We start from the raw sequence: 26,368 nt of genomic DNA, 5'->3' as shown, positions 1-26,368 counted from the left end.
CATGTGTTCCCTTCACTTGCTCTCGATGAGCTTCCTCTATCCATCCAAGTGCAAGAAATTCTTTTAGCATGTTCACTGCTTCTTCATCTCCTTCATCATCTCGATCGCCATGATCTAACAGTGTACATGTTCCCACAATTTTTCAAGAAGGGATGACATGAAATCCAAAATATACTAGTATAATATGCATGCATTGATATCCATGGACTGGGCCCTGGACTTATGATGGGAACAGAAGAGGGATCAACAAATGTGCATTATGCAGTTCCAGGTGAGATGGAGGGAGACTAGTCACTGAGACAATGCAGTACATAGCTCAGGCTTGATTGAGGAACTCCATAGCATGGTCTTCACTATCAGGAAAATTTGTGCAGAGGCCACTGGGAGGCAGTATTACGCAATTGAGATGATCAGTCGAAGCTGCAAGGTGAGACCCTAGTAGGCAAGTCTACGCAGTTTTCAGAGGGAAGACAAGACAGGGAAACAGAGGGACCAGATGGACAGTTTTGCACAGTTTCTAGGAGTAGTGAGTCCCAGATGAGGGAGGACACTATGGGAAACCTCTGTATAGTTTTGGGAGGCAAAGCAGGCTCAAGTATCTACACATTATGGGATTCTTGTAGACAGGGAGGAGGCTTGATGACTGATCCTGAGAAATGTGTAGTTCGGGTTAGGCTTGAGGAAAATTATTCTCAATTATGGGAAGGAAGGTAGGCTACTCACTTCTGGGATTGCATAGTGCAACTTCCCTAGAAGACAGTCTCTATGCACTGCGCATCTCGAGGCAACAAAGCAACATCACTGAGGATTGAGACTGTAGAGTACAAGTCAGTCGTAGTCCAGTGAAGCGAGGTTTTCCAGTTGGAAGGATTTTTCAAGAAAATGGTTAAGTGTGGGAGGCAAGTGATTTGCATTCTTGATTTGTATATGGATCTATCTTAATGTCCCTATGTTCGTTACGATATAAAACTCCCATTTTTTCATAGTCTGTGTCTAATATTTTGACTTTTAGTTTATGTGACGCCTTTCTAGATTACCCTAGGCCTGTAAACATTAATTTTATACAACATTATATTTCGTATAGGATTACATTTTTCTCTCCAAGAATTTTATGACAATGGCACTTTCATGATTCATACATGAGTTTAAAACCCTTTGCTAAAAAATAAATTTTCTCGTGCGATTTGTCTTCACTCATACATTAGTAAAAGTTAATTTGATTTTTTATTTCTTCTCTTACTAAGATAATATGGACTTATTTTCATAACATGAGCCATCACAGTCATGGAAATGGTAGAAGAAACTGAGGAAGGGGCCTTGGGGCGAAAATAAATAGGAGGCACAAGTAGGATTTCATAACCATAATGATGGGAGGAACAAGGAAAAAGTGTTTCTTATTTTCAACCCTATGATTACAGCTTGATGAATTCTTCACATGATTTATATTTCGGTGCATGAATTATCTTTGGCTTATATAATGAATTTTATATGGAATATTTCTACGTCAACCTGGTTCTACATCAAAATTTATTGAACATATGTACATTATTATTATCTTCAGATTATTTATTTATTGGTAAATAAATATGGCTAGGAAGGGAAATGAAAATTATAGTATATTTGGGACTCAGAGGACCTCACCTACCAAAACATAAATATAATAAGAAAGTTAATTTTTTTTTTTAACTTTCCCCTTTAGAAACTCAATCCTACTACCTAAACAAATCATGATTGGAAATCAAATATAACGTTTTATCCAAGCAGTTTCACTTCCCAAGTGCATTGAAGGTACTTAAAAGGGATTGAAGTCTATGATGGGAGGAGGGATAGCACTGTGAGGAGAAGTATGAACAATTTTTTCTATTGTCATTATTTCCTTTCATTTTATTTTCTGTGAGTCAAAGAATTTGTTATGCAACCAACACACAAAACATAATAAAAGATAGATCAATGACTTAGAAATTATCCTCTTCAAGGGGGAATCCTCCTTTACATTACATAAATGAACAATTCTTGGATGATACAAATGATAAGACCTTCTTGGTATATATAGGAGTCTAAGGGGTCACAATATAATTAGAGCCTACATAATAATAACAATGTAAGGTCATAACAATAACACTAGTGGACTTCTATGTGGCACAACAATAACAACATGGGGGATACATGGGCACAACAATAACAATAGGGAGCTATACTAGTAATAAAAATAAGGGGAATGCACTAGTATTATTGGGATCTAACATTCCCCTCTCCTTCAAAAAATTGTTGTCCTCAATGCTTGGATTCTATATAAAATTTCCATCCTCTCATGTGGAGTCTTCAATGGGTAAGTGCTTCCTCTTAATCAGATACTTTAAAATTAATCGATTTTGTAGTTATCAGTCTCTTGTTCTTGTGACTAATTCAAGCTCAAATATGATTTTTCCTTCTTCGTCAAGTTCTAGAAACACTGTTTGAACTGTGATCTTGTCACCAATAAGCTTCTTTAAGCATGGAACATGAAAATCTGGGTGTACTCGGGAAGATGCAGGCAACTCTAATTTGTATGCCATAATACCAATCTTTTGCAACACCTTGTAAGGACAATAGTACTTGGGTGATAATATATTATCCTTCTTAGCTTTCTTGAGGGACATTTTTTTGTATGGTTGTAGCTGTAAAAATACCTAGTCACCTACATCAAAACTTCTTTCACTGTTATGTTAATCTACTTGTTGTTTCATTTGATTCTACAAACGAGTGAGGTTATCCTTTAAGAGTTGGAGAACTTGGTGTTGATTCTCAATGTGATCTTCCACTATTTTAACCTTAGAATTTTCTCTTAAATATGATGTGATGGATGGTGGATTATATCCATAAAGTGTCATAAATGGCGTCATTTTTGCTCCGGTATGGAAGGAAGTTATACCACCATTTAGCTAGGGGTAACCACTTGACCCATTGTGTTATTTTATCAGATACAAAGGAATGAAGATATCCTTCCAAACATTTTTTCACTATCTCAATTTTTTCATCAGAGTGAGGATGATGAGATGAGATATGCGCTAATTTAGTATGAAGATAAAAAAATAATTTGGTCTAAAAATTTCCAATGAAAATGGGATCTCTATCACTTACAATAATCTTTGGATTTCCATGTAGCTTTTGAATTATTTCCATAAATGAAATAACAATTGTATTGGCTTTCATAGATTGAGATAATGCACAAAAGTGTACATACTTCATAATTATATCAACTACAACCATGATGATACTCTTTCCTTCAAAATTTGGTAAACTAGTGATAAAATCCATTGGGACCTCCTCCCAACGCTCACTTGGAATGGCTAAAGGTTGTAATAGACCTAGGGTATTAATTTTCTCAACTTTATTTTGTTGTCAAACCAAACATTCTGCCACAAACTTCTGAATATCATATTTAAGACCATCCCAAAAAAAATCCTTCTTGAACTTGTGGTAAGTTTTTAAAGATCCTGAGTGCCTTCCTGAGGGGGAGGTGTGCAATTCCAAAAAAATATTTTTCTTGAGTTGGGAATTCTTATAAAGATATAAATTATCTTTGTACCATAATGAACAATATTTCCACCTAAATGAATCAGATGTACTAGGATCTTGTTACTGTTGGCATTATGATGCATGTGTTGTACTTGATGGCAAACAACTCATAGAAGATCAACTCACTTATATATATCTAGATGAATCTACGGAAGAGATATCAGATGACAATTCTCAGTATGACAAGTCTAAAGGGGGAGATTGTTGGCATTATGAGACAAGTGTTGTCCTTGATGGCAAATCACACAAATGATAAATTATAGTGTAGGAAATTTATTTGATAAATTATAGTGCAACAAAGTTTCCTTCATGTAGAGAAAAGTTCACGCACTTTTATGCAGAGAAAAGTTTATTCCATGTAGAGAAAAGTTCACGCACTTTTATGCAGAGAAAAGTTTATTCCATGTATAGAAAAGTTCACGCACTTTTATGCAGAGGAAAGTTTATTCCATGTAGAGAAAAGTTCACGCACTTTTATGTGGAGAAAAGTTTATTTCATGTAGAGAAAAGTTCACGCACTTTTATGCAGAGAAGATTTTATTTCATGTAGAGAAATGTTCATGCACTTTTATGCAGAGAAAAGTTTATTTCATGTAGAGAAAAGTTTACGCACTTTCATGCAAGAGAAAAGTTCACACACTTTCATGGTTGGTTCATGGTATTAGTCCGACAGTTTTTGATCCTATGGTTTTGGTCCGTGGTATTGCATCCAAAAGTGTTGTCTCACGCACTTTCATGGTTGGTTCATGGTATTAGTCCAACATTTTTTTGATCCTATGTTTTTGGACCGTGGTATTGAGAAAGGACTAAGGCTATAAAAGAGGAAGGAGATCATTTGGCAAGGCATCTTTTGATTAATTGAATATCTGATAAAGTGCTAGATCTGGAATACAGTGATTGGGTTATGGTGTAGATCTAGATCTAAATAAAGAAGGAACCTGAGCGCAAGGAGAAGGATAAGTTCTATTGATGGGTCAAAATCTTAAGGCTGGAATAGTGCTTATGCATAAGGAAGTTGGTTGATTGTAGATCTATTTGATACTTGATGGATCGGGATCTTAAGGATTGGAATGTTTATCATTATCTGGTTTGATAGACTAGATCTGAATTATTGACGTATGTTTTATGAATGGTATGATCTGGGTATGTCTGATGTATGGAACATATGCAAAGTTATAAGGAAATATTTATAGATCTGTATGCGGGTTGGCTTTGGTGAAAGCATTGATTCAGTATTGGGTAATTCAGAGATTGATGATGCTAGTATTGATTGATTATGAGCTTCCATGATATTAATGGGTCCAGTATGAAAATTGGATGAAATGTGGTCTTTCAGATTATGATTCAGTGTATCCAGTCTGAAAATTGATGAAACGTAGTACCTGGAGGAAGAAAGAGAAGGTTGTAGCCTTCGGTAGGTCCGCACCTACGTACTAGTACATCAGCTAGTACAAGAGCCAAGGGCGTGGTAGCTCCCTTCTAGTAGCAGCTGGAAAACAAGTAAAGGTTGGAGCATCTCAGCAGGTAGCAGCCAGGGTTGTAGCTCCCTTCCAGGAGAGTCTGGAGAACGAGAGAAGGTTGTAGCCTTCTTCAGGTAGAAGCTTGTGTACTGGTATAAGTCTGCACCAGTACAAAACTATTGTAAAAGGTATTTCTTATTAAAGAAGATTGAGACGACTTGCAGCAGGTGGTTTTCACCCACATTGGGTTTCCACCTTACATCATGGTGTTCATGTGTGCTTCTTATGTGTGATGATCTGTTCTATTTTACTGCTCTGGTTTACTCTTCATATGGTTAATAATGTTCTGATGCACTCATTAGAGATCAACTAACTGAATCATATGTTTAATGGATATATACTTGTTTCATCACATATGAATCTTAATATGGAAAGAGAAAAATTTATATTGATCTGATAATACTGATTCATCCCCCCCTCTCAGTATTATTTCCAACAATTGGTATCAGAGCAGGTCCTTTGGTAGAGGCTTGATTGCTTAAAGGAGATCCGTGGAACAATGGGAAAGAAGCTTAAGAAGAAAGCACATAAGCAGAAGAAGACATCTCAGAAGAACTATGGCAGTGGGAGAATCGATTGGGGATTAGGTGTAAGAAGCTCTTCAGATTCAGAATCATTTCAGAATGAAGATGAACTATAAGGTATGAATTTGCTATCCTCTGATGTTCCAGCTATCTATCCATTTGGAAAAGATGAAAGTGATAGTGAAACAACTGAATATGCTCTTATGCGTGAACAAGAAAGATATCAAATAGAGGCAGAATTTAAAAGGCTTTCGGACAAAATCAGAGATCAACAAGATGTATTGAAAAATAGGGAATGTGACTTCAAAGAAGAAGTTGCCAAACTAAAAGCTCAACTAGAGGAAGGAAACAAGGTAAGGAAGTTATTCAAGGACAAATATCAAAAGTTGCAGGATGAAGTCAATAAAAGAAGCACAAACATCAAGAAACTCATAGATAGATCCAGTTACTATGAAAGTCTTGAAGCCACGATCCGCTCGCTAAAAGAAGATCTTGAAGAATCAAAGAAGCAGAATAAAGAACTACTCCAAGCTCATGAAAATGATGTTCTTGAACTAAGACGTCAGTTGGAAGAAGAAAGAAATGCTGAAGAAAACGTGAAGAAGCAGTATCTTGAAAAGGAAGAGCAACATCAAGTTGAGGTAAATATTCTAAAAGATAAATTAGAAGAAAAGGATAAACTGTTACGATTTCAAGATAGTACTAAAGTCTTGGATGATATTCTTAATAGTCAAAGGTCTCCTGCTATCAAAACTGGTCTTGGTTTTCATGAATCTATTGAAGGTGAATCTAGTTCACAAAGTAAGACAAGGGACTCGACTGCAAAATCTGAAATGCTCAATAAGGACATGAAAGGTCAATCTCATCATCAACCAAGGAAAGAAATTCTTCAAAGAAAATCTTTTACTCCTCCTATGAATAATGTTGAATGTTATGTATGTCATAATCTTGGACATGTTGCAGCCAGATGTAGAAGAAGAAGGTTTCAAGACCATCATGTAGAAAGATCATCACATTCAAGGTATTTTAATGGATATTGCTTTGCTTGCAATATGTTTGGTCACAGAGCTGTTGATTGCTATAGAAGAAATATGAGACATGTAAGATGTTACACATGTAACAAGCTCGGACATATAGCTAAGGAATGCAGGAACAAAATATGTGCACCATACCAAAAGGAGAAAAAATCATCATCACACTTGAAGATGTGGAAGAAGAAAGAAGTACAGTCAGAAAGAGGTGGCACAGCACAACATACAAACATAACAGAATCAGAGGGAGCTGGAAGTGTAAAACTTCAGTGTCCTAAATCTCATACGCAAGTTTCTTAAAGAGAAGTCACGTATATACGCGAGTTGGTTATGACATAGTCGCATATATGATTGTTTGAGGAAAGGCAGTAGGGACAGGTTCAGGAAAAGGATCAGTTATGATTCAGTTTATTATTTGTGTTGTTTGATAATGGTTACAATTTGCTGATGATGTGTGGAAATGACTTGATGGTTAGAAGTGTTTTGTTTCTAACTTGATAATGAAGATGTCTTGATACTTCTTGCTGATATGCATGATCAGATCTGACAGTAACCAAGATGGCATAGGTTTAGGGGGAGCATATGCTTTTAATGCATTGTTGGCATTATGGGTAATAGTCCTTGGTGATGATGCTTATATGGATAAATGATTCATCTTGCTATGATATGGTTATGAATTGTTCAGATGATTCTTGGGGTTAGATAGTTGATATTTAGATCAGATTTGTGGTTGATTCTCTAATGGTGCTTACATGGTGATCTTCATAAGGATAAGGAGAAGTACAAAGCTGGAATACACATCTTCATTACTTGATGAGTCACTCATATGTTGCTGTCGTCATATGCATAAAGATCATATAATACAGTTATGATGTAAGATTCCTATAGTTCTTGGTGCCCATGTGGATGAGGATTGTTGATGATATAAAGAAGCCTTGACAAATGATCTTGAGCTCAAGATACATAGTGCTGGATACATGCATGATTACTCAAAGTTGCATTGTTGGAGACATGATGATGATGAGTTCTACATATATGATGATAGGTTGATACTTACATATGTTGATTGATGTAGATATTCCCAAGAGATGATACATGGATGATCTTGTTGATAAGATGGCTATGGCGTTTTACACATTGGATATAATGTGAGTGATTTTATGATGATAAGTTGATATCTATCTACAGACATATCCTGTCATAGGACATTTACAGGTTGCTGATTTGGAATTGGCTGTACACGAGTTTCATAACGAGTATCCGCGTATAAACGCAAGTTTCTGTGGATACAGTCGCGTATATGTTGGTTTGAATAAAATCACTGGGCCAGACTCTAGGTGAGAAGAGTCTGATATGGGTCTGACAGAGACCATCTGACACAGATTCAGGGGGAGAAGATTAACTTCTAATAATGCATTGTTGGCATTACCTTAGAAGCTCTTGGTTCGTGTACACAAGTTGTTTTGGTTAGAACAGGTGCAAAAGGAGGACAAAAGGAGATCATGGTTGCTGATCTGAAAAGTGTTTGACAGATGCTGCTGCTATCAGTTACTGGTGACTTTCATAAGTCTTGCTCTAGATATTTCGTCTCTATGTCATGTATCTCTTTTATGGTGTCAAGGTCATGTAACGGCCTATATTGGTTTCTCCACTATGCCTGGGATGAAGATGTAAAGTTCTTGTTTTATCATGTGTAAACTTTTGGTGTATCCCCACTTGGTTGGGTGGATGAGTCAATTCTAGTATATCCCCACTTGGTTGGGAAATGGATGTATGTATGAGTCCTTGGTGATAGGAAGCTCATTTATGATAGAGTCATGTTCTTCTTGTAAAACGTCTTTTTGCAGACCTTGCTTATAGTCAGGGGGAGCATGAACAACACACTTCAGCAGAGCAGAGACTTCAGCATGTACTCAAGGGCAGCATGGACAGATTGGTACACCTTGGCATATACAAAGGGGGAGCTCATTCAGAAATTTCAGCAGGCACTCAGGGGGAGTATGGAAAGCAAAGAAAGAGAATATCTTGGTTCGCCCTTTGCCCTTGATGTCAAAGGGGGAGAGTCATTTGGTATTGTTGCCATCAAGTCCAAAGGGGGAGATTGTTGGCATTATGATGCATGTGTTGTACTTGATGGCAAACAACTCATAGAAGATCAACTCACTTATATATATCTAGATGAATCTACGGAAGAGATATCATATGACAATTCTCAATATGACAAGTCCAAAGGGGGAGATTGTTGGCATTATGAGACAAGTGTTGTCCTTGATGGAAAATCACACAAATGATAAATTATAGTGCAACAAAGTTTCCTTCATGTAGAGAAAAGTTCACGCTCTTTTATGTAGATAAAAGTTTATTCCATGTAGAGAAAAGTTCACACACTTTTATGCAGAGAAACATTTATTCCATGTAGAGAAAAGTTCACGCACTTTTATGCAGAGAAAAGTTTATTTCATGTAGAGAAAAGTTCACGCACTTTTATGCAGAGAAGAGTTTATTTCATGTAGAGAAATGTTCACGCACTTTTATGCAGAGAAAGTTTATTTCATGTAGAGAAAAGTTTACGCACTTTCATGCAAGAGAAAAGTTCACACACTTTCATGGTTGGTTCATGGTATTAGTCCGACAATTTTTGATCCTATGGTTTTGGTTCGTGGTATTGCATCCAAAAGTGTTGATCTCACGCACTTTCATGGTTGGTTCATGGTATTAGTCCAACATTTTTTTGATCCTATGGTTTTGGACCGTGGTATTGAGAAAGGACTAAGGCTATAAAAGAGGAAGGATATCATTTGGCAAGGCATCTTTTGATTAATTGAATATCTGATAAAGTGCTAGATCTAGAATACGGTGATTGGGTTATGGTGCAGATCTAGATCTGAATAAAGAAGGAACCTAAGCACAAGGAGAAGGATAAGTTCTATTGATGGGTCAAAATCTTAAGGCTGGAATAGTGCTTATGCACAAGGATGTTGGTTGATTGCAGATCTATTTGATACTTGATGGATCGAGATCTTAAGGATTGGAATGTTTATCATTATCTGGTTTGATAGACTAGATCTGAATTATTGATGTATGTTTTATGATTGGTATGATATGGGTATGTCTTATGTATGGAACAGCTACAAAGTTATAAGGAAATATTTGTAGATCTGTATGCGGGTTGGCTTTGGTGAAAGCATTGATTCAGTATTGGGTAATTCAGAGATTGATGATGCTAGTATTGATTGATTATGAGCTTCAATGATATTAATGGGTCCAGTATGAAAATTGGATGAAACGTGGCCTTTCATATTATGATTCAGCGTATCCAGTCTGAAAATTGATGAAACGTGGTACCCGGAGGAAGAAAGAGAAGGTTGTAGCCTTCGGTAGGTCCGCACCTACGTACTAGTACATCAGCTAGTACAAGAGCCAAGGGGGTGGTAGCTCCCTTCTAGTAGCAGCTGGAAAACAAGTAAAGGTTGGAGCATCTCAGCAGGTAGCAGCCTGTGCAAAGGGGGTTGTAGCTCCCTTCCAGGAGAGTCTGGAGAACGAGAGAAGGTTGTAGCCTTCTGCAGGTAGAAGCCTGTGTACTGGTATAAGTCTGCACCAGTACAGAACTATTGTAAAAGGTATTTCTTATTAAAGAAGATTGAGATGACTTGGAGCAGGTGGTTTTTACCCACATTGGGTTTCCACCTTACATCATGGTGTTCATGTGTGCTTCTTGTGTGTGATGATCTGCTCTATTTTACTGCTCTGGTTTACTGCTCATATGGTTAATAATGTTCTGATGCACTCATTAGAGATCAACTAACTGAATCATATGTTTAATGGATATATACTTGTTGCATCACATATGAATCTTAATATGGAAAGAGAAAAAGTTATATTGATCTGATAATACTGATTCACCCCCCCCCCCTCAGTATTATTTCCAATAGTTATAAATTTTGAATGGTGTCCACACCTCTTCATCATTCTTCCATTCATCCCTTGCTTCGGTTATCTAATCAAGTTGGATAATAGAAATGGCACAAATAAATTCTTCCACGTCCTTATCCTTTCTTGATAGTGCATCTACAACAACATTTTGTTTCCCTTTTTTGTAGATGATTTCGATGTCATAACCTAAAATCTTTGTGACCATTATTTTTTCTCTTCTAAAGATAATCTTTGTTCCAAAACGTATTTAAGACTATCATGGTACATTTTTACCTTGAACTATCTTCCCATGAGGCAAGTTATCCATTCCTTTAGTGCATGTAGTATTTCCAACATTTCCTTCTCATAAATAGGTTTGTGTAATTACTTTCCTTTGATCGGACAACTTTCAAAAGAAATGGGTCTTCTTTCTTGCATTACAACAACACCAATTCCATTTCCTGAGGCAGCAAATTCCACAATAAATGTTTTTGTGAAGTCAAGTGTTGCTAAGATCGGTGCTTGGCACACTTCCTCTTTAAGATGTTCAAAGGCCTTAGTTGCTTTTGGAGTTCAAGAAAATTCATCTTTCTTCAATAATGTTGTTAGAGCTGTTTCTATTCTCCCACAATTCTTAACAAACTTATGAAAATACCCTATCAGCGAAGAAACCTTTGAAGATTCTTTATGGTTGTGGGGATTTTCCATTCCTTAATGGCTTTAATTCTTTTAGGGTCTACCTGAGCAACCTCATGCGATACAATATGACCCAAATATTCCACCTCCTATACTCCAAATAAATATTTGGAGTTTTTTGCATATAATTGTTTCTCTTCCAATAGTTTGAGCACCCTGTCCACATGTTGAACATGATCCTTCCAATACTTGTTGTAGATTAGTATATCATCAAAAAATACTAACATAAATTTTCTGAGGAATGGTTTTAAAATTGAATTCATCAAACCTTGAAATGTTGAAGGTTCATTAGTAAGGCAAAAAGGCATGACGAAAAATTCATAATGACCCTCATAAGTTCTGAATGTTGTTTTCGAAATGTCTTCAGTCTTCATTCTAATTTAATGATATCCTGAACAATTATCCATCTTGGTGAAGTAAATTTCCCATGTAATTCATCAATGAAAGGAATGGGAAATTTATCTTTAATAGTGAGCTTGTTGAGCTCCCTATAATCCAGAAAAATACCCCATGATTCATCCTTCTTGTCCACAAATACTACTGGAGCAGAGAAAGAACTTTTACTGGGTTTAATTATACTAGACTTTAGCATTTCTACAACCATACATACAATTTCACTCTTCTGGGCATAGGGATATATGTAAGATTTGATATTTGGAGGAACAATTACTGGAATCAAATGAATAACATGATCATGATCACAAATAGGTGGCAGGCCTTTAGGAGTCTCAAGTACCTTGTAATGATTGTTAAAGACTTTTTGGAGATCTTGAGAAATACATTATTTTGATGTTTGAAATTCTAGTGAGCATAATTGTGCAATGATGCCCCATTGTTATTTCTTAAGAAAAAATTTCATGCCATTAGAGTCAATTATCTTTCTTGGTTTCCCTACGATACCCCTTAATATAACTTCCTTTCCTTCTGAAAAAAATTTCAAGAAAGGTTATTGAAAATTAAAATTTATCGACCCCAAAGATTGTAACCATTGGACTCCTAGCACAACATCAATACCACCCATTGGAATGGAACGAATTAGACTATTCAATACATAAACTCCCATGGTTAGCTTGATATTGTGGCACTTTCCAAAATAATTTATAACTCCTCCATTTTCATCGTTCACTCGACATTCTGGTGCTGGATATAGGAAGAAATTCAATTCCTTAACTATCTTACAATGAATAAAATTATGAGTACTACCTAAATCAATCTAAATTGTTACCTTTTTCTTCTTGATATATCCTTCTACCTTGAGAATTTGAGGAGTGGTTATTCCTACCAATGCATTGCAAGATATGGTTAGATTCATTTATTCCTTTTCAATGGTTGGTTCCTAGTGCATATCCTCCTTTCTTTGTTTTTCTTGTTCCTTTTCTTCCTCCTCTTCATAATCTATGTAGAATAATTTCTTCTCAAGACATATATGATCTTTAGTGTATTTTCTATCACAACTGTAAAAAATCCCTTTTACTCTTTTTTCCTCCAATTGTTGTAGCGTCAACCTTGTAGGTTGTGGAAGGCTAGGAGCAGAAAAACTTCCATCTTTATAGTTCTGAGTGGTAGACTTCCTTGTTGCCAGAATTTTTCTTTCAACTTTTCTTGCCACCCTGAATTCCTTCTCAAATAAAACAAGTTCCCAAAGGAGAACCTCATGTTGGATGTTATCCTTCAAAGTCCCTATGGAGACATCAATCCTATGCCCCTATAGAATATTCGTTACCTGGATATTGAATTTGTGGAAGTCCTCAATGTGCTTGTTGGGTCCCTATAATACTAGTGATTACCCCATTACTATTGTACTTGTACCCCTTATTAATATTGTTGTGCCCCTATTATCCCCATATTGTTATTGTTGTGCCCCATAGAATCCCTCTATTGTTATTTTTGTGGCTTTATATTATTATTGTTAGGTCGGCTGGGTTATATTGTGACTCCTTAGACTCCTATATATAGAAAGGAGGTTTTGTCATTTGTATCATCCAAGAATTGTTCATTTATGTAATGTAAAGGAGGTTGCCCCCTCTAAGAGGCTGAATTTTAAGGCGTTGATCTCTCTTTTCTATATTTTTCTTGAGCTGGTTTCATAACATTTGGTATCAGAGCTTTGGATTCTAGGGTTTCGCTGCTCCAAACAGGTCATCATGGAATTTTTGCTATAACCTTTTTTCTGTGATGTTTCAGAAGCTAAAAAAAAACCCATTTGAGAAGACATTGTGCTGAACCTTGGGTCCGAATTTCAGAGCTTTTTGTGCTATATTTGCGGAGATATGATCTGAGGAAGTTGGTCTTTTTGCAGACTCCTGAATTACATTCCAAACAGGTGACCTGGGGAAAATCGTCATAACTTTCTCTCTGAGCATCAAATTGAAATTTCGTAAGAAGGTATAGAAAGAGGACGGACTGTAGTTTCTTGTACATATTTTTCAAAGTCAAAGGTTGAAACAGTGACTCGTGGCACGTCATACAAGTTCGCTCTACTGAACTAGTCTATAATCAGGTCACTGTGGGAGATTTCATATAACTCTTCCTTGGAGAATCCAATTTGGATCAGACTGGTGGCATTGGAAAGAGGACAAAGAGGGCTACTGTAAGTCACAATTTCAGAACTGGATGATTTGAATGTACAGAGATACATCAGAGGCAATATCGAGCTCCTACAAAGTGAAAAAAGGTGTGTAGATTCTTTTAAATTTTTGCTTAAGATTGGTTTGAAATTTATTTTGAAGGAATTCAAAGGGCATAGTAGAGCATTATTATCGGTAACTGATGCCCCAAGGAAAGAAAATGCAAACACCTAGTAAGGAACCTGAAAGCTCTAGCATGACTCATGAAGAAGAGGAAGAAATGCAACATGATATATCAAAATTACAAGACCAAGTGCAACAACTGTCCCTTGCACAAAAAGGAACAGAATCTAAGATGGATGGTTTAAAGAAAGATGTAGAAGCTAATATGTATGTTTTAAAGAAAGGTGTAGAAGCTAAGATGGACTATTTAAAGAAAGGCGTAGAAGCTAAGATGATTGATGTGGAGGCTAAGATGGATGATTTGAAGATAGATTTGAAAACAAACATGGAAGATTTGAAGACAGGCATGGAAGATTTGAAGACAGATTTAACAAAGTTTCTACAAGAAATTCTTACTAATGGTGAAAGGGTAGTAAAGGAAACTCATGATGAGAACAAAAGAAATGTTAATCATGATTTCATAGACTCTAATGTTGGATCGAAGACCCACCATATTCCAAAAATCGATATGAGGAAGTTTGATGGCAAGGATCCCGCAACATGGATATTACAGATGGAGCAATTTTTCGATCTCAATAATGTGCAAAACACACAAAAGGTACGTATTGCAACTTTATATTTGGAACCAAATCAGTTTGTATGGTATCAATGGCTTTGCTCTCGTAAACAATTTATCACTTGGGCAATTTTTACGGAAGAATTGATAGCACATTATGAGGATACAAAAAGCAACACTTTTTTTAGCCAATTGATAAGTCTCAAACAAAAGGGTTCAATAATGGAGCACATTGAGGAGTTCCAAAAATTGAACATAAGGGTAAAGAATATTCCAGAGGAGCATAGGATTGATGTGTTCATAGGGTCTTTAAAGGATAATATCCAACATGATGTTCGCCTTTGGGAACCTGATTCATTAGAGAAGGCATTCAGGTTAGCAAGAAAAATGGAAAGCAAAATTATGGCAACCAGGAAGCATACCACTCACAACTATAAAGACGGAAGTGTTGTTGCCCCTAGTCTTCCACAACCTATAAGGTTGACACCACAACAATTGGAAGAAAAAAGAGCAAAAGGGCTTTGTTACAGTTGTGATAGCAAATACACTAAAGGTCATAAGTGTGCTGAGAAGAAATTATTCTACATAGATTGTGAAGAGGAAGAAGAAAAGGAGCAAGAAAGGTCAAAAGAAGAGGATATACTCCAGGAACAAAGCCTAGATGAAGAACAAATAAATCCGACCATATCTTGTAATGCATTGGTGGGAATTACCACTCCTCAAACCATCAAGATAGAAGGACAAATCAAGAAGAAAAAGGTAATAGTGTTGATTGATTCAGGAAGCACCCACAATTTTATTCATTGTAAGGTAGCAAAAGAATTGAATTGCTTCCTATATCCAGCACCAGAGTGTCAAGTGATGATTGCAAATGGAGGAACAATAAATTGCTCTGGAAAGTGCCATAATATCAAGCTATCCATGGGAGAATATGTATTGACTAGCCCAATGCTTTCCATTCCAATGGGAGGTGCTGATGTTGTACTAGGAGTCCAATGGCTACAATCCTTGGGTACAATAGCTTTTAATTTTCAAGAACTTTTCATCAAATTTTCTACGGAAGGAAAGGAAGTTGAATTAAGGGGTATTGCAGGGAAACCAGGAAAGATAATCAGCTCTAATGGTATGACAAAGCTTCTAAAAAAGGAGCAAAGAGGTGTAATTGCACAATTATGTTCGCTAGATGTTTCCACATTGGAATCATCTATTTCTCCAGATCTCCAAAAAGTCCTGGACAATCATTCCAAGGTATTTGAGACTCCCAAAGGTCTCCCACCTATGCGTGATCATGATCATGCTATTCATCTGATTCCAGGAAGTGTTCCTCCAAACATCAGGCCGTACAGATATCCCTATGCCCAAAAGAGTGAAATTGAACGTATGGTTGCAGAAATGCTAGAGGCTGGTATAATTCAACCGAGTCAAAGTTCTTTCTCTGCTCCAGTAGTATTGGTGCACAAGAAGGATGGATCATGGCGCATGTGTCCGGATTATAGGGAGCTCAACAAGCTCACTATTAAAGATAAGTTTCCCATTCCTGTCATTGATGAATTACTGGATGAATTGCATGGATCAATTTACTTCACCAAGTTGGATCTTCGTTCAGGATATCATCAAATCAGAATGAAGATTGAAGACATTCCGAAAACAGCATTTAGAACTCATGAGGGTCATTATGAATTTTTGGTCATGCCTTTTGGCCTTACCAATGCACCTTCAACATTTCAAGGTTTGATGAATTCAATTTTCAAACCATTCCTTAGAAAATTTGTGTTAGTATTTTTTGATGATATACTAATCTACAGCAAGTCTTGGAAGGATCATGTTGAACATGTTGACAGGGTGCTACAACTATTGGAGGAGAAACAATTATATGCAAAAAGATCCAAATGTTTCTTTGGAGTCCAAGAGGTGGAATATTTGGGTCATATTGTATCTCATGAAGGAGTTAAGGTAGACCCTAGCAAAATTAAAGCCATTAAGGAATGGAAAATCCCCACATCCATAAAGCATCTGCGAGGATTTCTTGGGTTGACAGGGTATTATCGCAAGTTTGTTAAGAATTATGGGAGAATAGCAGCACCTCTAACAACATTATTGAAGAAAGATGCATTTTCATGGACTCCGGAAGCAACAAAGGCCTTTGAACATCTTAAAGAGGCAATGTGCCAAGCACCGGTCTTAGCTACACCGGACTTCACAAAAACCTTTATTGTGGAATGTGATGCTTCAGGAAATGGAATTGGTGCTGTTCTAATGCAAGATGAAAGACCCATTGCTTTTGAAAGTCGTCCAATCAAGGGAAAGTTTTTAACAAAGCTATTTATGAGAAGGAAATGTTGGCAATACTCCATGCACTTAAGAAATGGCGACCCTACCTAATGGGAAGACACTTCAAGGTAAAAACGGATCATGATAGCCTTAAATACTTTTTAGAACAAAGATTATCCTCTGAAGAGCAACAAAAGTGGGTCACAAAGATGTTGGGTTATGACTTTGAAATCATCTACAAAAAAGGGAAGCAAAATGTGGTGGCAGATGCACTCTCAAGAAAGGATGAGGATGTGGAAGCATTGTTGTGCGCCATTTCTATTATCCAACCAGATTGGATAAATGAAGCAAGGGAGGAATGGAAGAATGACGAAGAAGTGTGGGCACTTATTCGAAAGTTACAACAAGATTCCAGTACGTCTGATACATTTAGCTGGCAAAATGATTCGTTATGGTACAAAGATCGCTTATACCTCTGTAAGAATTCCCAGCTAAAACAAAAGATTCTTATGGAATTGCACACTTCTCCCTTAGGAGGGCACTCAGGATTTTTAAAAACTTACCACAGGGTTAAGAAGGAATTTTTTTGGGATGGCCTTAAATCAGATATTCAAAAGTTTGTGGCGGAATGTTTGGTTTGCCAACAAAATAAAGTTGAAACAATTAAGACACCGGGTCTATTACAACCTTTATCCATTCCAAGCCAACGTTGGGAGGAGGTTTCAATGGATTTTATCACAGGTTTACCCAAGTCTGAGGGAAAGAGTGTCATCATGGTGGTAGTTGACAGACTTACCAAGTATGCACACTTTTGTGCATTATCACATCCATTTAAAGCCAGTACAGTTTCTACTGCATTTATGGAAACAATTCAAAAGCTACATGGAAACCCAAAGATTATTGTAAGTGACAGAGATCCCATTTTCACTGGAAATTTTTGGACAGAATTATTTTCTTGTCTTGGTACTCAGTTAGCTCATAGCTCATCTTATCATCCTCAATCTGATGGGCAAACTGAGATAGTAAACAAATGTTTGGAAGGATATCTTCGTTGCTTTGTATCTGATAAACAGACACAATGGGTCAAATGGTTGCCTCTGGCTGAATGGTGGTATAACACTTCCTTCCATACAGCAACAAAAATGACCCCATTTATGGCACTTTATGGGTATCAACCACCATCCATCACATCATATTTAAGAGAAAATTCTAAGGTTCAGGCAGTGGAACATCACATCGAACATCAACAACAAGTCCTCCAACTCTTAAAGGATAACCTCGTGTTGGCACATAATAGAATGAAACAACAGGCAGATCAACATCGCAGTGAAAGAAGTTTTGATGTAGGTGATTGGGTATTCCTACGGCTACAACCATATAAGCAAATGTCCCTCAAGCAAGCTAAGAAGGATAATAAATTATCACCAAAGTATTATGGTCCATACAAGGTGTTGCAAAAGATTGGTACTATGGCATACAAATTGGAGCTTCCTGCAGCTTCTCGATTGCACCCAGTTTTCCATGTTTCATGTTTAAAGAAGGTTATAGGCGACAAGCTCCCAGTTCAAACAATATTGCCAGAACTTGACGAGGAAGGAAAAATTATATTGGAACCAGAAGCAGTCACAGAAACAAGAACTCGACAGCTACGAAATCGATCAATTTCGGAGTATCTTATCAAGTGGAAGAACTTATCCGCTGAAGATTCCACATGGGAGGATGAGAATTTTATACAGAAGTATCCAGAACTACTCAAGCATTGAGGACAACACTTTTTTGAAGGAGAGGGGCATGTTGGGTCCCTATAATACTAGTGATTACCCCATTACTATTGTAATTGTACCCCTTATTAATATTGTTGTGCCCCTATTATCCCCATATTGTTATTACTGTGCCCCATAGAATCCCTCTATTGTTATTTTTGTGGCTTTATATTATTATTGTTAGGTCAGCTAGGTTATATTGTGACTCCCTAGACTCCTATATATAGAAATGAAGTTTTTTCATTTGTATCATCCAAGAATTGTTCATTTATGTAATGTAAAGGAGGTTGCCCCCTCGAAGAGGCTAAATTTTAAGGCGTTGATCTCCCTTTTCTATCTCTTTCTTGAGTTGGTTTCATAACAGTGCTCCACCATTGAACCCTTTTGTTTGATATTTATTAATTGGCTAAAGAAGGTGTTGCTCTTTTTATCCTCATAATGTGCTATCATTTCCTTCATTAAAATTAACCAAGTGACAAGTGATTTACAAGAAAAAATCCATTGATACTATAAAAATTAATTGGGTTCTAAATATAAAGGTAAAATGCGTACCTTTTGTGAGTGTTGCACATCATGGAGATCAAACTATTGCTCCATATGTAGTATCCATGTTATCGGATCCTTGCCATGAAACTTCCTCCTATCGATCTTTAGAATGTGGTGGTTCTTAAACCCAACATTGGATTATCTAAAATCATAATTAATATTCCTTTTTTCCTCATCATGATTTCCATGGATTACCTTGTCACCACTGGGAAGCCTTTCTTCTAGTAACTTTGCCAAACCTTCCTTCAACCCTTCCATCTTAGCATTCATCATTGGTTCCACATCTGATTTTAAACCATCTTTCAAAACGTTCATGTCCCTTTTTATTTTTACCTCTAAACCATCCATCTTAACATTCAGCGCTTTCAATTACTCCTTGCGAGAGGGAAATTTGGGGCACTTGATCTCTTAATTTAGATGTATCATGTTGCATTTCTTCCTCTTCTTCATGAATCATAGTACAACTTTCTAGTTTCTTACTAGGTGTGTCCATTTTTTTCTTTGGGCATTTTGGAATCAAACAATGATATGTATGCTTCAATATCCCCTTTAAATAACTTCAAACTGATTTTTCAAAGAAAATTCATGCAAAATGTTTTAAACAAATACACACCTTTTTCTTTCTTTTTAGGAGCTCAATATTGAAATTGTTGTATCTTTGTAATTTCAACTCTTCAAGGTCTACAATTGATCCATATGGTAGGCCTATGATTCTTCTTTCCAACTCAACAAGTTAGATTGAAAATGGAATTTTCAAGATAAATGTATGCCAAATATCCCATGATGGCCTGATTATCAATTAGATCAGTAGAGAGAACTTGTACATAGTTCCATGTGTCACTATTTTTAACTTCGACCATAAAAATGATACAAAAAAACGGCACTCCATGCAATTTCAACCCCTTTTTACAAAAATCAAATCTGATGCTTGGAGAGAAAGTTATGACAATTTTTCCTAGGTCACCTATTTGAAATTGAATTCTAGATACTGCAAAAGCCATAACTTCCTCGGATCATATCTCTAAAAATATAGCAAACCGATATCTGAAATTCATAAAAAAAAACCAATATCTCGACTCCATGTGTTTTTAATTTCAACATAAGAATCCACGTAGAAACAAATTATAGCGAAAACTCTAAGACGTCTTGTTTGAAGAAGGGAAACCCTAGGATCCAAAGTTATGATACCAAATGTTATGCAACCAACTCACAAAACAGAAGAAAATATAGATCAATAATTTAAAAATTATCCTCTTCGAGGAGGAAACCTTGTTTATATTACATAAATGAACAATTCTTGGATGATAAAAATGATAACTCCTACTTGGTATATATAGGAGTCTAATGGGTCACAATACAATCAAAGCCTACATAACAATAAAAATGTAAGGGCACAACAAAACAATAATGGGCTTCTATGTTTCACAACAATAACAACATGGGGGATACATGGGCACAACAATACCAATAGGAATCTACAACAACAATAGCAATAAGGGGAATACACTAGTATTATAGGGACCTAGCTAAAGATAATCTAATGATGGCATCAAACTTTCTTCAAAAATGAAATAAAGTTGATGGAAACTCTCATCAACCTTTCTAAGTATATTTATTTTTTTGTAATTCATTCACTGATAGTAGGTCTGGTTTAATTTGACTAGTACTAATAACTATCATTTTTGTAGAGAAAGCAAGTTGTCCAAAACTATATTAGACTGCTTCTTGGGTGTTTTGAAGTTCTCATATCATTTGTTGCTTTCCAAGAATATTTGTATATGATTTCAATTACATTGAAAATGTTCTAGAATTAAGTCTCGCAAAGGTTTTCATAGAAACCCACCAAATTTGATTTGTATTACTACATGTTATTATATAAAAATTGGCCTTTTTTCACTTCATATTCTTTGCATGTTCCTCTCTGATTTTACATGTTTTTAACAGAAAATTGTTCTCTTATTTCTTTTAAATTAAAATTGAACTTAAGAGCTACAGTGTTTTAAATTCATAAGACTTTGAATCGTTGACTAGTTTGTTGCTAATAAAATCTAATTTTTATTTAATTACTGTTAATATTACATACAATGTTTATTCATAAAACATTTTGTAACTTTTATTTCATATATGTACATATTTATTTATGTTCTCTTACTACAAATAACACTTTTCATATTGTAAATACTTGTAAATTCTCCCTAAAATAGTCACTAATCCCTAGGGAAGTAAGCAATTAGAAATATGTCCCATTATCTCAGTTGCATGGTGAGATTCGAGGGGTTGGTTAGGATAACTATAACTACGTCTCTCTAATCAACACTTATGAAATTTTTTAACCTCCAAGGATTTTATTTCTCTCGAGGCTTACTAGATCTCGAGTTGAGATGGATCTATGCTAATTTTTAATAATATCGTTTCTAGTTATTTTAAGTTCACATCTCTATGTATAGAAATATTCTTATTTTTAATTATATTAAAATATCACTAATGCTTATCATTACACAATATATCCTTATTTTTAATTGTGTTGAAATCTCGCTAATGGTTATAATTACACATATATTGAATATTTAGCTAAAAAATTTACAACATAACAAATTAAATTAAATCAACTTTTATTTTTATTACTTAACTTTTTATTACTTTTTAAATTAAGTCCATATTACTTTTTATTACTTTTAATGCTTCATCACTACAACATATTTCCAAAATATTTAAATGTTAATAGACTATGTTTTCCTTTGTATATAGTCCTAAGCTAAGGGACTATGCCAAAGAATCTAAAATAATGTTTTTGATTTTTAATAGATGACCAATGCTCAAACTTTTAAATAGATTTAAACCTTAATTATTTTTGAGAAAACATAAGGGCTCATTCTTCACTCTTCACAGAATTAAAATTTAAAATGATATGAAGAATATATAGAATTCTTTAAATATTCAAACTAAACATCTAATTCCTTATATATAGCAGATGCATATAGATATTTTCTACAGCCAAAGTGTACATGTATAAGAGATGTTAGAAGGAAACAATTTATTGATTTAGAGGAATTAACTGAAGCAAACAGTTTGAGTTAATTGATATTTTTAATTAATGATAAATTCGTAGGAGCATTCAAATAGATTGATATTCCATCTAATATTACCTAGACATTTTTGCTACCTTAAACATGTGCAAAGAAAATATAAAATGATAACATAAATGAATACTTGAGGAACTCAAAGAGATACACAAGTTGTTCAGAACGAATCCATAATATTTCTATTAATCTTCAAAAATAGTTTAGAAAATAACAAGCATGTTTGTTGGTTCATCACAAGGGTTTAACCCTTTCTTCTTTGAAATTCATAATATATATAGGGTTTGAATTTCTAACATATCTAAAATGGAATCAAAATTTACTACAAAGTAAAATATCATGCACAAAATTTTGGATTTTACAAAAAAAGAACTAAAGATAGTGGATATGAACTAATTTCGAGGGATGTGATTGATGACTATAGCTGGAAATTTGTTTCTTCTGATGATTGTCCCTGAAATTATATTGTCTGTTTCCAAAATTGTGTTGTCTACTCCCAAAATTTTGCATTATATTCCTATTCGATGAGTTGACACAATTTATCCCATCTCCTTTCATCAAGGATAGAAAATTTTAACAATTTCGTATATGACTCATCGACTTCAATTTATTTTTCAAAAGTGGGTCGAACTAGAAACAATGCCTAATTTCATGTGGTATTCATAAATCATTGCTTAAACCTTCAATGAAGGCTTTCCCAATAATAACTCCTCTTATTTTGGAAAATTTGGTCTTGTCCACTGCTATATTATGTAGCCTTTATTGATATTCTTCAAGTGGGATCAATTTTCCACTTCTATCCTGCAAAGTTGGAAGTCCTTTATGATATAAAGAATTAAACTTCTTGTGAAATTTCTTAATTTGAACCTCCAAGTTCTGAAACTTGTTCTCGAGTTGTAGCATTAAATTTCTCTTTGTTAAAATTTTTATAGCCTCCAAAACAACTTCAGTTCTATCTTCAATGTTGAACTCTCCAAGCTCGTCTTTTGTGTTAGAGTTTATAATTTTGATTATGCTTGTAGCATCTTCAGGTTTGTGGTCTAGGTACTTTTTGATTTCTGCTATTGCTTCTTGTGATCTCTGCAATAAGTGTTCTTGCTAAAAAATAATTTCAATTAAAGGCCATAAATCAGTCACTAATACATTAATATCTATCCAAATATTATCATTGGCCTCAACAGTTGTTTTTGCAATTAAGGATTCATTTTCATAAACCTCCAATTGCTATGTTAATTTATAATTTTTCTGAATCTCATCCAAATATGCATTATCAGATTTAATCTTCTGGTCCTGGATCTTTTGAAGCTACATTTTTAGTTTTTCAATCTCTTGATCTTTCAGAGATAAGTCTCCCATGGATTTTGATAGTTGTTATGTTGAGTCAATATACTGTGTTTCTACTGCCATGGTTGTTGCTATAGATACCCCTGCTACTAAAGTACCTATCATAGAAGTAGTTTCTATAGGAATAGAAGTTTAAATACTAAGTTGCTACTCTTTTTCTTTTAGGAGTGATTCTATATCAATTTCCATTTTTTGAGTTTGAACATTTTGTTCAACTATCAATTTGAACATGTTTTCTATATCCCTTTCTAGCTAATGAATTTATTTTTCTTGTGGATGTTCAGTAGTAGGAAGCTTTATTTGTTTTCTCAATCCTTTAACGTCAACATTCTTATTTTTTATCATTTCTTCTGCCGCTTTAATATTACTAGGATCATATCCTAGCTTGATCACTACATCTTTAAGAGCTTTGATTCTAGTATCTTTGGCCAAGGATGACATTCTCTCCATCTTCAATTGTGAATGAATATTGTTCAAGTAAGCTTGCAGTTTGGAAGTTGCCATTGCAGAACTTGTCAATGAGGAATGTATCATTTCACCAACCTTCTTATGTAGGTCAATCTGATCAATGACATGAATTTGCTTGGTATCAAAAGCAAAAATGGAATTTTTGTAATCTTCTGCACTCTTAGGGACTAGAATTTTTGGTTCTACGAAAGCCAATTAAAATCATCCCTTCTCAGTATCAAGTGTAGATAGAAGTATGTGTTATGTAGTGGAAGTCTGCTTCCAAAATTATGAATAAGTGGTGGCCTTCAACCCTTCATTCTTCCTTTTAATCTCTCTATATCTAGCAAAAATATTTTGTTTTTTAGTATCATGGGAAACATAGAATATATGAGATTTTGTAATTTCTTCAACCTGTGGAAAAGAAGTGGTGGGAAATCCTTACATCACCACTGTGGTTTGCTACTGTGAACTCTTATCTTCTGAAGACTCTTGGTTGGTGTTTGTCTTCTTTCTCCTTTGGAAAATTGTAAAACCTATTTCTTGATTTTCTGAGTCTGGAGGAGACAACCTTTCTCTTGTTCTTTTGGTTTATTTTTCTTGTGGAATTGGATTCTATGAAGATGTTTGACTAACAATATATTCTTCAGCTTCCTATAGTGTATTCTCTTGCAACTCTTCTTGATTTCCATATTGCTCTATCTTTGGACTGGTTGTATTTACATATGGAGCTTTTTCTACTCCACTCTCAACTTCGAAATAATCCCCAAGGAATTATATCAATTTGAATTTCATTTTCTTTAAAAACATATCTTCCTCCTTCGCTATTGCCTTGGTACTAACAATGAAAGGGAAAATGTTTACTTTTAACTTGAATTGGGATTTTTGTTTCCTACATAAAAAATGTAGGTCATCCATGTTCATAATTTTCCTGATGTATTCCACGGCAAATATTCTAATTGGTACAAATTCTGGTAACATGTAGGGAGGAAGTTAACACCCGTATATTGTGATTTCTGAGTGATTCTAGTAGAGGTAACATTCTCCAATTTTGGCTTGTTCTATGAGGTTGTGAATTCTTCTAATTTTAGTTGAAATCCTTGGTATAACATCACCATTGAGAAGACATATTGGTATATGAAGAAATTTATTTACATAATCACTGAAGGAAAATGCTTTTGTGTTTTTTCATACCAAGGAAATCTAGTGAACGATTGACTGAGGCTTCCCTTCTATATCTAATTCATGCAATGGGAACTTGAACATGTCTATTTGATGAAACAAAAGTAAATACACCATGACTGCCTAATGTTTGAAAGCATATTCAGTGAAAAAATTCAATAAGATGGATTAGTCCTAGTCAACTCAGAATTCTCGGGTCAAAATGACTCAAGAATTAGGGCACGTTGAGGAAATGTGAGTTTTTGGTAAATCCCCATGAGAGAATCAATATAAAATTTGTGCAGATGGGCTGAAGGATTGAATTGAACTGCTTGACATATAGACTCAGGAGTAATAGGAAATAAGACTTCATTATTTTGGGAAATTACAACCCTCTGACTAGGAAGATATCTCAAATGTCACTAGATAACAAATTAAGGGAAGTTATGGGTCTAGGAAAAAACTAATTGAGGAGGGAAAGAATCCCAAATTCTCAATTCATCACTAACATCAAGAAACTTCTAGTTTTCCCAATTGTGGAGTTCGTAGAGGTCAAACTTACATTGGGTTTCTAAGATTTTATACTCTGTATCTATGAAGGGAAGCTCGCCTAGTTTAACTACAGAAGGTAATGTAGGGCTATCTACCACTAAATTTTATTTCCTTTTGATCAATACATTGTAAAATAGGAAATTGCAGGTTGAGGTTGCTAATATTACTAGAGAATTGTCGATTACTGGTGTATGAAAATAAACAGTTGTGTAATTGGTAGAATTTAGAGTTCAAACTAGCGATTCTAGAGCTAGAATGGTGAAAGGAAATGAGAAGAGGGATGCGTGTATTTTTAAAGGATGGAATCTGAGTGGTTGTAGAAGTTATAACCATTTTTGGAGCATCCAATTAAAGAATTGAACGTTGGCGTGGAAATTTAATTTCTAAATGGGTATATGAATGTTTGGCGGGAGAAATTAAATGTTTAACGGTTAACTCTTGAGGGCGAATAGGGATAGGTCATGTGGTGAAGTGTGATTAGGAACCAGAGCGAAGCGGGAGTAAAAAGTGTTTTTTGTGGTGGACAGTTAGTAGTTTTGGAGAGGGGGACCCCAAACTTGCTGAGGATGTGCCACGTATCTTCACGTGGTAATATCAATACAACTCTTCCGACCCCCACACCCCCCCCCCCCCCCCCGCCCCCCTGCATTAAACTCA

Source organism: Pinus tabuliformis, chromosome 6, assembly GCF_031772625.1.
Source record: "Pinus tabuliformis cultivar Carrire ecotype Pingquan chromosome 6, CPIR1, whole genome shotgun sequence".
Lineage (NCBI taxonomy): Eukaryota > Viridiplantae > Streptophyta > Pinopsida > Pinales > Pinaceae > Pinus > Pinus tabuliformis.
This window is presented reverse-complemented; position numbering follows the sequence as displayed.